Source organism: Mustela lutreola, chromosome 16 (genome assembly GCF_030435805.1).
Source record: "Mustela lutreola isolate mMusLut2 chromosome 16, mMusLut2.pri, whole genome shotgun sequence".
NCBI classification, from domain to species: Eukaryota; Metazoa; Chordata; class Mammalia; order Carnivora; family Mustelidae; genus Mustela; species Mustela lutreola.
In genome coordinates, this window is record NC_081305.1 from 34,755,480 (window position 1) to 34,770,745 (window position 15,266).

Here is a 15,266-nt window from a genome sequence, read left to right on the forward strand (position 1 = left end):
GACAAATCTTCCATGCAGAACTCCAAACATTTATGTAAAATTCTACTCTCAAGAACATGGAGAATAGCTCCCACTTCTTAAGTGTGGGCTATGCATGATGACTTTCTTCCACAGAGCACAATATGGAAAGTAACCTTACCTATAAAGAAACATTTATCCAGGTAACCAAAGTTGATATCTGCATGCTATTCACTTGGACAACATGTTCCCTGGACATGATCTAATAGAAAACAGCATTTGCCTCTGATATTTCTCCAAAAAATAATAACTCCAGTCTAGTCATGAGAAAAAATCAGGCAAATCCCACTTAAAAGACAGTCTACAAAATATCTGACTGGTACTCAAAACTGTCAAGATTGAGATATCAAAAAAAAAAAAAAGGCAGAATAAGGACCTACATAAAAGCAATAGGGGAAAATGGCAAAAATAGTCTAATCAACTTTCTTGAAACTCTGGAAACTAAGTGAGTACTTGGTGTAAATTCAAGAGCATTTAGCCAAAAAAAAAAAAAAAAGAAAAGAAAAGAAAGAAAGAAAGAAACACAATCTCAGCAAGAGTAGGAAGTTTGTGACATTTTAACTTCCCATTTCCCACTCTTCAGCACTGTTAAGGCCTTGAAATATAGTAACCTGTATTCTTAGTACTAGAAGGAGCAAAATGGGGCTTGAGCTCTTCCTCAAGCCTCATGACAAAGGACAAGTCATTATTTGACCAACCTAGTGGTTCCTTGAAAGACTTGCCTCTATTTGATATCACTGAAATTAGCTCAGTGTTAACAGCTTCTCCATGAAAGACATTTGTCAGACATCTTAAAATGTTGGCTTCCTGGGTCAATGAATAGTACATGGGGCAAACTATAGACTAACCAAAAGCCTGAAAGGAAAAGCTTAGGAATAAGATGTTCATAGGGGCAGAAAGGTCATTCACATGTGCAGGGCTTTATGCATGCTCAGGAAACACCAGAAACTTAAGGAAAGTCCTAAGTTCTCACCAAAGATTGGCTTTGAAAATATGGGTAAGCAGCAAAAGTGACAAAGTTGTAACTCACCTGGTTGAGTGTTGAAGATATTCCCAAAAAGGCACACAGAACCCCTTGGTAAATATCCATAGATTATAAGTTCTAGGCATTTAAGAAATCAGGAGAACAGTGTGTCATCAAATAGAAAATACCAATAAAAAGATAGAAATTATAGAAAGGAACCAGTTAGAAAACCTGGATCAAAGAATATTAACTGAACTTAAAAATTCACTAGATAAACTCAATATAAGATGTAATGCAAATATAAGCAGGAAAAAGAATCAGCAAACCTGAGCATAGATCAATTGAGTTTATTCAGTCTGAAAAAAATTTAAAAGAAGGAAAATAAACAGAATATCAAGGACCTCTAAGGGTCTTTGTTGGCACCATTAGACATACCATCACAAGAATAATGAAAATCCCAGAAAGAGAGAAGAGAGATTGAGAAAAAAGGGTGGAAATAATGTTAAAAGAAATAATGGGTGGAAACTTACCAAATATTGGTGAAAGAAATGAATCTACACATCTAAGAGACTCAATAAATTCCAAGTAAAATAAATTCAGAAATCCTCTTAATCTTAAACATCATAATCAATGGTCAAAAGCTAAAGACAAAAAGAATATGTGAAACAACAAGTCACTGTTCATAAAAATGATTCTCAATAAGACGATTAGTGGATTTATCATCAGAAATCCTGGAGGCCAGGGACACCTGGCTGGCTCAGTTGGTAGAACGTGCAACTTTTGATCTCAAAGTTGTAACTTTGAGCCCTATGTTGTGTGTAGCGATTACCTAAAAGTAAAATATTTTTTAAAAAAAGAAAAGAAGAGAAACCTTGAAGGCCAGAATGCAATAGCATAACCTATTAAAAGTAAAACAACAACAACAAAAACTATCAACCAAGAATTCAGCAAAATTATTCTTCAAAAAATGAAAGGGAATTTTAGATATTCCCAGATAAGCAAAAATGGTAAGTTTATCACTTGCAAAATTTCTCTACAAGAAATACTGAAAAGAGTGCCTCAGGTTAAAATGAACAGACACTAGAGAGTAAATTGAGTCCATTTGGAGAAATAAAGAGCACCAATAAAGTTAATTAAATAGTTAAATATAAATGGTGTTACAAGTGTATTTTTTGTTTGTAACTCCTTTTTTTTTCTTGTCTGATTTAAAAAAAAAAAAACCAACTACATAAAACAAGAATTATGAATCTAGGTTGTAGGCAAACAATGTGCAAAGACGTACTTTGTGACAATAACAGCATAAAGGAGTGAGTGGAGGAATAGAACTTATAGAGAAGCCATGATTTATATACTATTTAAATTAAGTTGATCTTGATCAAAGTTAGATCATTATAAATTAAGACTATAAATGGTAATTTTCAGGTAAAATACTAAGAAAATAACTCAAAAATATATAATGGGGTGCTTGAGTGGAGGAACTCGTTAAGCATCTGACTCTTGGTTTAAGCTCAGATCATGATTTCAGGTCATGAATCAAGGTCCAAGTTGGGCTTTATGCTGGACAGGGAGCTTTTTTGGATTCTCCCCACACCCACCCCCTGACCTCCCAATCTCTCTTTCTCTAAAAAAGTAAATAAATAAAACTTTTAAAAAATACATAAAGAAATAAGGAAAGTTAAATGATACACTAAAAATCTATTTAACACAAAAGAAGACAGTAATAAAAAAAAAAAAAACAAAAAACAAAGAACAGGGTCCCCTGGGAGGCTCAGTCAGTTAAGTGTCTCCCTCAGGCTCAGGTCACTATCCCAGGGTCCTGAAATTGAGTCCCACATCACACTCTCTGCTCAGCCTCTGCAGGGAGCCTGGTTCTCCCTATTCTCCCTGCTTGTACTCTCTCTCATTCTTTCTCTATTTTTCTCTCTCTCAAATAAATAAAATTGATTTAAAAAAAAAAAGAAGAAAACAAAACAAAGGACAAAATAGACATGACAAAGAGATTACAAAAAGCAAAACGCTAGACATACATTTAGTAATTACATTAAATGTAAGTGAATCAAACTCTCCAATTAAAGGTAGAAAATGGCAGAATGGAATTAAAAATATGATCGAACTTTATGCTGCTTAAGAGACTCACTTTAGAAGCAAACAGGTCAAGAGTAAAGCACAGCTAAAGAAACAAATAGGTCAAAAATAAATCATGGCAAAAAACAAACCCTGTAAACAATAACAAAGAGAGTGACTACACATATATGAGATAAAATAGACTTTAGGACAAAAATTTTTACTGGGGACAAATAAGGATATTTCATAATGATAAAAAGATCAATCCACTTAGAAGATATAACAATTATAAACATGTAGTCAGAAAAACAAAGATGGTAGAGGAGTAAGACCTTAGTTTTGTCTGTTCCCAAGAATTCAGCTAGATAGCTATCAAATCATTCTGAACACCTGTGAACTCAAACAGAGATCTAGAAAAGAATTGTTGCAATTCTACAAATAGAAAACTGACCATTTTCTGCAAGAATGACAAGAGAGAAAAACTCACCTCAAAAAAGAGAAAAAGAGGTAGCACTAACTGCCAGGACACTAAATTCATATCCTTCAATAGTTACTCTGAACATAAATGGGCTAAATGCCACAATCAAAAGACACAGGATATCAGATTGGATTAAAAAAAAACCCAGACCCATCAATATCCTGTCTATAAGATACTCATTTTAGACACAATGACACCTCTATATTTAAACTGAGGGTGTGGAAAACCACTTATAAGGCTAATGGAACTCAAAAGAAAGCTGAGGTAGCAATCCTTTTATCAGACAAATTAGATTTTAAAACAACGACTATAATAAGAGATGAGGAAGGACACTATATCATAATTAAAGGGCCTGTCCAACAAGAAGATCTAACAATTGTAAATATTTATGCCCCTAACATGAGAGCAGCTAATTATGTAAATCAATTAATAACAAAATTAAAGAAACACATTGATAATAATACAGTAATAGTAGGGGACTTTAACACCCCACTCACTACAATGGACAGATCATTTACACAGAAGATCAACAAGGAAACAAAGGCTTTGAATGATGCACTGGACCAGATGGACTTCACAGACATATTCAGAGCATTCCATCCTAATGCAACAGAATACACACTCTTCTCCAATGCACATAGAACATTCTCCAGAATAGATTGCATACTAGGTCACAAATCTGGTCTCAACCAAAGGATTGGGATCATTTCCTGCATATTTTCTAACCATAATGCTTTGAAACTTGAGCACAATCACAAGAAGAAATTTGGAAAGAACTCAGATACATGGAGGTTAAAAAGCTTCCTACAAAAGAATGAATGACCAACCAGAAAATTAAAGAAGAATTTTAAAAATTCATGGGCACTAATGAAAATGAAAATGCAACTTTTCAAAACCTTTGGGATGCAACAAAGTAGGCCTAAAAGGAAAGTATATAGCAATACAAGCTTTTCTCAAGAAACAAGATAGGTCTCAAGTACACAACCTAACACTTAAACGAGCTGGAGAAAGAACAACAAATAAAGCCTAAACCCAGCAGAAGAAGAGAAATAATAAAGATCAGAGCATAAATCAATGAAATAGAAACCAGTAGAAAAATAGAATAGTAAAACAGATCAACGAAACTAGGAGCTGGTTCTTTGAAAGAATTAATAAGATTGATAAACCCCTGGCTAGTCTTACCAAAAAGAAAAGAGAAAGGACCCAAATTAATAGAGTCATGAATGAAAGGGGAGAGATCACAACAAACACTGAAGAAATACAAACAATTATAAAAACATATTATGAGCAATTACATTCTAATAAATTAGGCAATCTGGAAGAAATAGATGCATTCTTAGAGACGTATAAATTACCAAACCTGAACCTGGAAGAAATATAAAACCTGAACAGACCCATAACCAGTAAGGAAATTGAAGTAGTAATCAAAAATCTTCCAATAAACAAGAGTCTAGAGCCTGATGGCTTCCCAGGGAATTCTACCAAACATTTATTTAATTTAATTTTTTTAAATTTTTTATTTTTTATAAACATATATTTTTATCCCCAGGGGTACAGGTCCGTGAATCACCAGGTTTACTAAAAAACAACTAATACCTATTCTTCTGAAGCTGTTTCAAGAAGTAGAAATAGAGGGAAAACTTCCAAACTCATCTTATGAGGCCAGCATTACCTTGATTGCAAAATCAGACAAAGACTCCACCAAAAAGGAGAATCACAGGCCAATATCCTTGATGAACATAGATGGCAGAATTCTCACCAAGATACTAGACAATAGGATCCAGCAGTACATTAAAAGGATTATTTCCCATGACCAAGTGGGATTTATTCCTGGGCTGCAAGATTGGTTAAACATCTACAAATCAATGTGATATACTAATTAATAAAAGAAAGGACAAGAACAATATGATACTATCAATAGATGCTGAAAAATCATTTGACAAAATACAGCATACTTTCTTGATCAAAACTCTTCACGGTGTAGGGATGGAGGGCACATACCTCAATATCATAACAGCCATCTATGAAAAACCCACAGCGAATATCATTCTCAATGGGGAAAAACTGAGAATTTCCCCCCTAAGGTCAGGGACATGGCAGGGGGCTCCACTCTCACCACTTTTGGTCGACATAGTACTAGGAGTCCTAATTCAGCAATCAAACAACAAAAAGAAATAAAAGTCATCAAAATCAGCAAAGAAGACGTCAAACTCTCACTCTGCAAATGATATGATATTTTAAACAGAAAACCCCAAAACTCTACTCCAAAACTGCTAAAACTCATACAGGAATTCAGCAGTTTCAGGATATAAAATCAATGCACAGAAATCAGTTGTATTTCTACAGAACAACAACAAGACAGAAGAAAAAGAAATGAAGAAGTCCATCCCATTTATAACTGCATCCCAAACCATAAGATACCTAGGAATAAATCTAACCAAAGAGGCAAAGAATCTGTACTAAGAAAACTAAAGAATACTCATTAAAGAAACTGAGGAAAACACAAAGAAATGGAAAAACGGGGTGCCTGGGCAGCTCAGATGGTTTAGTGCCTGCCTTCGGCTCAGGTCATGACCTGGGGATCCTGGTATCGAATCCTGCATTGGGCTTTCTGCTCAGTGGGGAGCCTGCTTCCCACTCTGTGTCTCTCTTTCTGTCCCTCATGAATAAATAAATAAAATCTTTAAAAAAAGAAAGAAAGAAATGGAGAAATATTCCATGGTCATGAATTAGAAGAACAAATATTGTGAAAATGTCTATGCTACCTAGAGCAATCTACACATTCAATGCAATCCCTATCAAAATATCACCAACTTTTTTCAAAGAAATGGAACAAATAATCCTAAAATTTGTATGGAACCAGAAAAGACACCAAATAGCCAGAGAAGTATTGATAAAGAAAGCCAAACCTGGCGGCATCACAATTCCAGACTTTAAGATTTGTTACAAAGTTGTAATCACCAAGACAGCATGGTACTGGCACAAAAATGGACACATGGATCAATTAAACAGAATAGAGAACCCCAAAATGGACCCTCAACTCTATGCCCACTTAATCTTCGACAAAGCAGGAAAGAATGTCCAATGGAAAAAAGACAGTCTCTTCAACAAATGGTGTTAGGAAAATTGGACAGCCACATGCAGAAGAATGAAACTGCACCATTTCCTTATACCACACACAAAAACAGACTCAAAAATGGATGAAAGAATAAATGTAAGACAGGAATCCGTTAAAACACTAGAGGGGAACACAGGCCGCAACCCCTTTGACCTCAGCTGTAGCAACTTCTTCCTAGAAAGATCACCAAAGGCAAAAAAAAAAAGCAAGGGCAAAAATGAACTATTGGGACTTTATCAAGATACAAAGCTCATGACTTGAGCAGAAGGCAGTTGCTTACCCAGGTGCCTAGGGGTGGTTTCTACTTTATGATGATTATGAATACTACTACTAATTTCCTTCAATTTCATATAGTTTCCTATGTACAAGTCTTACATATTTTTTGTTAACTTATTTCTAAGTATCTTATTCTTTTTTATGCTATTGTAAATAGGTTTTTTTCTTAATTTTATGCTCAGATTGTTCATTGAAAATACAGTTGACTTTTGAATATGGGAGTTAGGTATGCTAAGCTTGTTGCCCACCCAGAAATCTATGTATAAGTTGGACTCCCCCAAAACTTAGCTGCTGATAGCTTACTGTTGACAGGAAGTGCTACCAATGACATAGAGTCAATTAGCTCAGGGTCCTGGGATGGAGTCCCAGATTGGTCTCCCTGCTCAATGGAAAGTCTGCTTCTCCCTCTCCCTGTGCCCCTTCTCCCTGCATATGTGTGCTCTCGCTCTGTCTCTCAAATAAATAAACTAAAATCTTAAAAAAAAAAAAAGAAAGAAAGAAAGAAAGAAAGAAAGAAAGAAAGAAAGAAAGAAAGAAAGAAAGAAACTACCCCAATATCCATCAACTGATGACTGAATAAACACACAGTGGTATATACATGCAATGGATTGTTATTTGGCCATAAAAAGGAATGAAGTGCTGATAGATGCTACAACATAAATGAATCTTTTTTTTTTTCTTTCTTTCTTTCTCAAAGATTTTATTAAAGGTCTTTGCGGATTGAAATCCATTCTCCAGATCCAGCTGCCGGAGAGACCCTGTTAGGTTGTGGGTACTGGCTGTGGCATAGCAGGAGGCTCGGGCTTCCCACCTTTCTGTTCCGAGATGGGGGTGGTGGGCAGTATCTCATCTTTGGGTTCCACAATGCTCACATAATCTGACAGGGGCTTCTTAGGGCCAATCTTACCACTTGGGTCGCAAGGAAGCATGATCTTCACTTTGATGCCAGGCACACCCTGTCTGAGCAGCACAGGGCGCACAGCCATGTCAACGTAGTAGTTAACAGGGTCCCCACTGTGAATCATCAGGCCATCCACAAACTTCATGGATTTAGCCCTCTGTCCTCGGAGTTTCCCAGATACCACAACCTCACAGCCTTTGGCCCCACTCTCCATGATGAACCTCAGCACACCATAGCAGGCCCTCCGCACAGCAAGGCCTCCTAGGAGTTTGTAACGCAGAGACTCTGCCTAGGCAATAGCACACCGACCTCTTGTAGCCACCTTTTCAGCATAAAGCTCTACACTGCCCTCGGGGAAACCAAACCTCTTCTGAACCACAGCAGTTAATTCTCAGATCCGGCGGCCCTTCTCACCAAGAACATTCTGTGTCCTGGTAGCCAAAATAATGATTTCTGTCCTGGTTGGTGTAACTCGGACCTCAACCCCGGAGTAGCCATCTTCAGCCAGCTCCCGAGTGAGAAACTCGTTCCGTTCAGCTTTGAAGATGCCATCAGCGACAAACTTCCTCTTCTTGGAAATCTGCACTACCATCTTGCCGCCGCGCGCCCTGGATAAATGAATCTTGAAAACACTTTGCTAAGTAAAAATAACCAACAACAAAGGCCATATATTATATTCTACCTATGTGAACTGTTCAGATAAGGCAAATCCATAGAAACAGAATGTAGATTAATGGTTGCATGGGCTGAAGGGATAGGAAGTTTGAGGGGGTAAAAAAAAATAGGGTTTCTTTTTGGGGTGATAAATGTGATGACTGATTATAGCAGTGGTTACACAGCTCTTTGGACATATTAAAAAAATACTGAGTTGTACACTTCAAATGGTATATAAATTGTATGGTATATAAATTATATCTCAGTAAGGCTGTTACCAAAAAATAAAACAGGTAAATGAACAATGGTCTAAGTTATCAAAAACAAGGAAATTCTGAGGAATGATTACAGTTAAGAGGAGCCTGAAGATACATGATGACTAAATATAATAAGGTATTCTGGATGGGATCTAGGTGGTGTTATACTCATATTTGACTTTAAAGCAAAAACTGTAATAAAAGACAAGGAAGGCCATTACTTAATGATAAAGAGATCAATCCAGCAAGAAGACATAACATTTATAAATATATAAGCACCAACAGAAGAGCACCAAAATACGTAATGTAGATATTTAAAGACTTAAAGGGAGAAATTGACAGTGATACAATAATAGTAGGGGACTTTAATATCCACTCACATCAATGGATAGACCATCTAGACAGAAAGTCAATAAGAAATATCCACCTTAAACAACACATTAGGGGATTCCTGGGTGGCTATATCAGTTAAGCATCTGCCTTGGGCTTAGGTCATGATCCCAGGGTTCTGGGATCAAGCCCCACATCAAGCTCTCTGCTCAGCGGGGAGCCTGCTTCTCCCTCTCCCTCTGCCCTTCCCCCTACTTGTGCACTCTCTGTCAGGTAAATAAATAAAATCTTTTTAAAAAGACGGACATAATTGAACTATACTAAACATTCCAACCCAAAACAGTAGAATACACATTCTTCTCAAGTGCATATGCAACATTCTCCAAGAATAGATCACATGTTAGACTGTAATACAAGTCTCAATTAATTCAGGAAGATTGAAATTATATATATATATATATATATATATATATATATATATATAAAATTTTATATATATATGTATATATAAAATTTTACTACAATGATATGAAACCAGAGATCAATTATAAGAAACCTGGAAAAACATTTAAAAAGTGGAGATTAAGTGACGTATTTCATTTTATCATTATGTAATATCCCTTTTTTCATCGTGTTTAGGGCTTTCAGCCTAAATCTCACTCTAATTTTAATTGAGTCATTGCAGCAGCCTCATGGCATGCGTGGTTGCTACATGACCACGATAAGGTGGGATCTTTGCTTTTACTTCTCACCATCATCTATTTCATAGACATCATTGCTTTTAAGGCCTCTAGAACTTTTTACCTCACCTGTGTCTCTGTCTCCCAGCTCATAAATTTACTGAGCATTTATTAGAATACCCCGTCTACCATACCCCTACTGCTCCCTCTTACCACACATCATCAATCCTTTCATATCTATTTATATTCTGTTCACCTAATTTTTCTAGTTTTTCTCTATTCTTTTTATGTGATTAGTCATTTCCTTGTTCTTTTCTTTAGATGAAGGATAAAAAGAAATATTTTTAGATCCATTTTTGAAAGCTTTCACTACTTCAGAAGTCACAAGGATCCTGAGTTTATGGACAATTTAAGAAATCATTATTGAAGAGAGTGATTCAAACTGTCTCTCCATCCATTGATTTCTTCAGAAGGGTACAAAGACCTAGTTCCTGCCAGGGGAAGGTGGAAGTTTTCTCTTCCATGAAAGACTCTTGAAAATCACCATGTGTAAAGGCAGAAGCTGGAGATTGCTGGGATTTACCTACTTGAAATAGCCGGAAAGTATGTGGAGCAAATGTTAGTGTAATCAGCATAAATGAAAGGGCAGTTTGGCCTGTTGGAGAGGGAGTGTTTAAGCCAAATAGAGCAGAGTCCTACGCACTGGCTAAGGGAAGAGAGCCAGCAAAGTCAGCCTAGATAATAAGAGGTAGGTAGCTCTTTTCCTGCTCTCATTTTGGAGACCTTACCAAGCAGGATTTAGCTGTCTGAATACACTTCCTTGTAGAAAGAAGCCATGCCTCAATGAAAATAAATTCTTCTTCTGGTACCACTCAGGTTTATTTTAATGCACTGTTACAGGGCCTAATTCTAAGTAAAGGAAGGGAAGGAAGGGGAGAAGAAGAAGAAAAAAAAAAAAAAAAAAAACGGAGCCAGGAGAAGTTTCCAGGCCTTTGTAGGGATTAAACTTAAATAGAGATTATTTGGGGAAAGGTTACCACTTTTAACTTTCCAGAGAGAATGGCCACTACCTATAGATTCAATACAGCCAAACACAAACAGATAGGCTTGAGGACCCCTGACAAGCTTAACTGAAGATTTTACCCTGGGACAAAAGGGATTTCATTTTTTCCTCCCTACATATTGATGTGCATTTTCTCAGCCTCGTAAGGCAACAGGCTGGGACCACTGGTCTGGGCCCAATGACTCATTACAATTATTAGTACAATCACATTTTTTCAGATCCCAAGAAAGAGCCTTAGGGTATATTTTTACTTATATGGTAGACTCAGTACTTGGTCTTAGGTATTATGAAACATCTTGATCAAAGTCAGACAGCTGAGTCCTAGGGCCAGGTGGGAGTATTCAGATAGTCTTATATTAGGCACTTTATTCCTCTAATCCTCAAATCTGCTCTCACCTAGTATTTGAATATACAACATCTGTGCCGTTGTTCTTAATTGCACTCTCTGATGGGAAGCTGTACGACTTGATCTCTTACACATTATAGGTGTTTCATTAGAATTATCATTTGAAATAAGGAAAAATGGCACACTCCAGGGTGCCACATATTAAACATTTTATCTTTTCTCTTTAAAACAATCAGAGTTAAATGTTTTTACAGATAATCCCAGATCTCATTATAGGAGAGTAAACGCACCCTCTTATGAGCCACTTTTCAGGTTCCTCAATAACCTGGCTTATTAACATTTTTCTTTTCTCTTCCCTTTTCACATTTCACCTAGTTTCCTCTCCTGAAATTCAGCAGGAGCATCTCCACCTTGTGTACTTTGGACTGGGCTCCCCTGATTTCCTTTCTGGAGATGATTTCTGGGAGTTATTTACTTAATGTCACCCACACTGTCACACTCATAACAGAAGTTGGCCTGTAGTGGGCTAGAAAGAGTTGACAACTTTATGTCATTTTCTTGCTTTGCAGTATGTTCTAGGGAGGGGAGAAATCAGTGGAGCTAGCTAAGTGCTGCCCTTACTTCCCCCTTAAACATTATTGTTATCCTTATAGTTGAGTCTGCAATGGGGTTTCTTTTTTATAAAGGACAAAGATAGCTCTTGAGAGAAGGAGTCCATAGACCTTCATGTCTATCCTCATGCCTCTGTCCCCCAGGACAGGTTGGGGTCACACTAGATTTCCAGAGCATTAGTTTTCCCTCTCTGCGTTGGGAGGGTTCAACTTCCTATTCAAATGCAGTAAGTTTCCTTAGAGAAGCAGAAGACTCTCTAGTCATCCTCCAGGCTGAACCAGTCATAATCCCTTCTTTGGGAAGATGGGTTGCAACTCATAGCAAGACCCCCAGCATGTCAACCCAGTTATTGCTGGTGGCCATGTCTCAGACCAGATGAATTATAGAACTGATGGAATGAGAAAGTTGTGAAGAGGGGAGCCAAGATGAGGGCAAAGAGTTCTGCCTTGGTGACATCCATGTCTTTAGGTTTATTCCTTTTATATATATTTTTTAAAGATTTTATTTATTTATCTGACACAGAGAGAGAGATCACAAATAGGCAGGCAGAGAGAAAGGGGGAAGCAGACCCCCTGCTGAGAAGAGAGCCCAATATGAGGCTCAATCCCAGGACCCCGAGATCATGACATGAGAGGAAGGCAGAGGCTTAACCCACTGAGCCACCCAGGTGCCCCTATTTTTTTCTGAAACCCAGCTGCATCGTGTATCCATGAGCTGGTAATTTATATAATAAATTACCCCCTCACTTATTTCCCACTGTAAATAGCTCCAAGTTGGCTTTTGAGGCAACCAATAGTGTCCTTACTAACAAACATTTCGAAGTCTTAAGGAATTATTCCTTTTCTCCTCTCCTTTCACCTTTTCCCATTTAATTGCTTGGTTTTGCTTTCATGGAGCATACACATGTGCACTTGTGTGTTGTATATCGTTCTGCCAGTCCATATGGGAAAAGACACTTTTATCCTATTCATAAACAAGCACAGAGCAAAGCACTTCAAAGCCTCCCTTGGTGAATCCCTTGCAAAGGCAGCTGCTCTTCAGTATTAGTCTGTGGAAATGCAGAGCTTGTGTTGTAAGAGCTTACACTTTTTTCATGAGAAATCAGAAATAAGAATTTTTATGAGAAATCTCTCATTTGACTCAATTTGTGTCTAACTATGCAATAGATGAACCAAAAAAACAAAACAAAACAAAAACCCCACAAAACTATCTGTGGGCTACTTGTGATCTTGACTTTAGATCTTCTTTGTTATTCATAGTATGGTCTGAAGACCAATGGGCATTGGCATCACTCAGTAACTCACTAAAAATGCAGAATCTCAGTCCCACCCTAGATCTGATGAATCTGAATTTGAATCTGAATCTGAATTTCCAGGTCATTTGTCCACATATCAAAGACTGAGACATCCTGGATTAATTCATTTGTTCATAAAGAGGGTTACACATTGAAATTACCTGAGGAGCTTTAAAAAATACAGGTATCTGTTTCCTACTCTCAGAGATTCTATTTTAATGAGTCTGGAAGGTAGCCTGGACACTTTTTTTCAAAGCTCCCCTGGTGATTTTACCATGAGGTAAATGTCAGGAACTGCTGGTCTGCCATAGGATTCCCCCACTCCCTCTTGGCTCTGAGAGAACACACCCAGGATTTCAGTCAGACTGTATCTGCCTTGGTCTGTGAGTTGGCAACCCCCGGCCTGCAGTCTCAAGGCACGCGATGTGGATGGAGCTAGAGTATAATGCGGAGTGAAATAAGTCAGCCAGAGAAAGACAAATACCATATGACTTCACGCATATGTAAAATTTAAGAAAAAAACACAAAGGAGTGAAGGGAAAAAAAGACAGAGAGAGAGGCAAACTAAGAAACAGACTCTTCTTAGAGGGGAGGAGGGTATGGGGGAAATAGGTAATGGGGATTAAGAATGAGAACGGGGCGTTGTATGGAAGTGTTGAATGACTGTATCGTACACTGAAACTAATATTACACTGCATCTTTACTGGAATTTAAATTAAATTAAATCAAATCGAATCAAAAAGACTTTCATAGAAGTTGCATATTGAAGGTTCACAAATATTGCCAGATTTTTTTTTTTCACCCAGAACAATGTTTCAAAAACATATTTAATTTGTTGGTACTAAATAAGAAGACAGGACCTTGTTAAATGGTGTAAAGAAACATTGAGTATAAACATCTTAGAAAAATAAACTATTATAGCCAAAAGTAATCAATTATACAGTACAAAGATTCTAAATACATATTTAAGACCGGCATCTTCAATGATCTCAGGCATCAGGAAAAAACCTGGTCCTTTGAAAATGCAGTCAAATGAGAAGAGAGAGCAACAACAACAAAATAACCAAGGTCAAATCCTGAGGAAATGGACACCTAAAATTAGAGTACAGGAAAAACATCTTCTTAAATTCTGACACCTAATTTTGTACTCTGATCACTGCCCCTACATTTCAGTAGCTAAAATAAGATTTTTTGTTTGTATCTGTGTATGTATAAATTCTCCCAATGTGATAAACTGCAAATGAAAACCAAACTAACAATTCATTACCCTCCCTGTATCCATGCTCTTTGCAACGTGACTTGTGGCTCCTACCTTCCAGAGTTAGAGTCTAATACATCGCCCTTCGAATCTGAGCTGGCCTGGTAAATCCCTTTGCCCAAATGGACAAAGTGACGGGCAAAGGGATGGGCAGAAGTGACACTGTACCAGTCTGAACCTAAGCATCAAGAGGCCTTGTGCACAGCTTCTCTGTCTTTGGATCCCTGTTACTGCAGTGGGAGCAAGTTGGATTATCTGAACTGTCAGACGACCCAAAGCCTTCTTAAATTAGCTGGTAGCCTGCTGACTCCCAACATTTGCAAAGTCCCAGCCCGTATCTGCAGTCAACTCTCTGACCCATAGTTGACCAAAGGAGCCAAAGGTGCATGAGCAAGCCCAGACCAGACTAAAGGAACTAACCAACCAACCCACAGAATCATGAGTTACATAAAGGACTAATTTGTTTGGGAGTGATTTGTTGCAAAGCAATATCTACCTGACATATCTAGCCCAGGGAATTTCAACATCGATGTTAAATTTCTAAAGAAATTGAGTCTATAGGAATTAGAAAATGGTTAAGCTAAACTAGAACGACTTTGTTCCCCCATTGGGCCATATTGGTGATATTGAATTACTTAGCTAGGTCAAAAAGCTGAGCAGAAACAGAGCCAGCTCTTTGGAGGTGGTGCATTTTCGGAGGCTGTCCCTAGCGATTGGTATCTGATACTGATTTCTATCTACTTCCTAATTGTATCACCACCACTTCTCATTTTATATTTCCATCACCATGTTATTGAACATCTTAATTTGGAAACTAAATTTAAATGTGAACAATGGCTCATGTTCTGAATAACACTAATATACTGAATAAGACTTAGATAACTTCCGGGACACGTGGGTGGCTCAGTTGGTTAAGCATCTGCCTTTGGCTCGGGTCATGATTCCTGGGTCCT

General features: G+C 37.4%; 1 pseudogene; it reads right to left on the bottom strand.

The window, feature by feature from the left end:
* Positions 1-7,585: 7,585 nt before the first annotated feature.
* On the bottom strand, positions 7,586-8,422 carry LOC131818557 (small ribosomal subunit protein uS3-like; annotated as a pseudogene).
* Between the last annotated feature and the right edge of the window lie 6,844 nt (positions 8,423-15,266).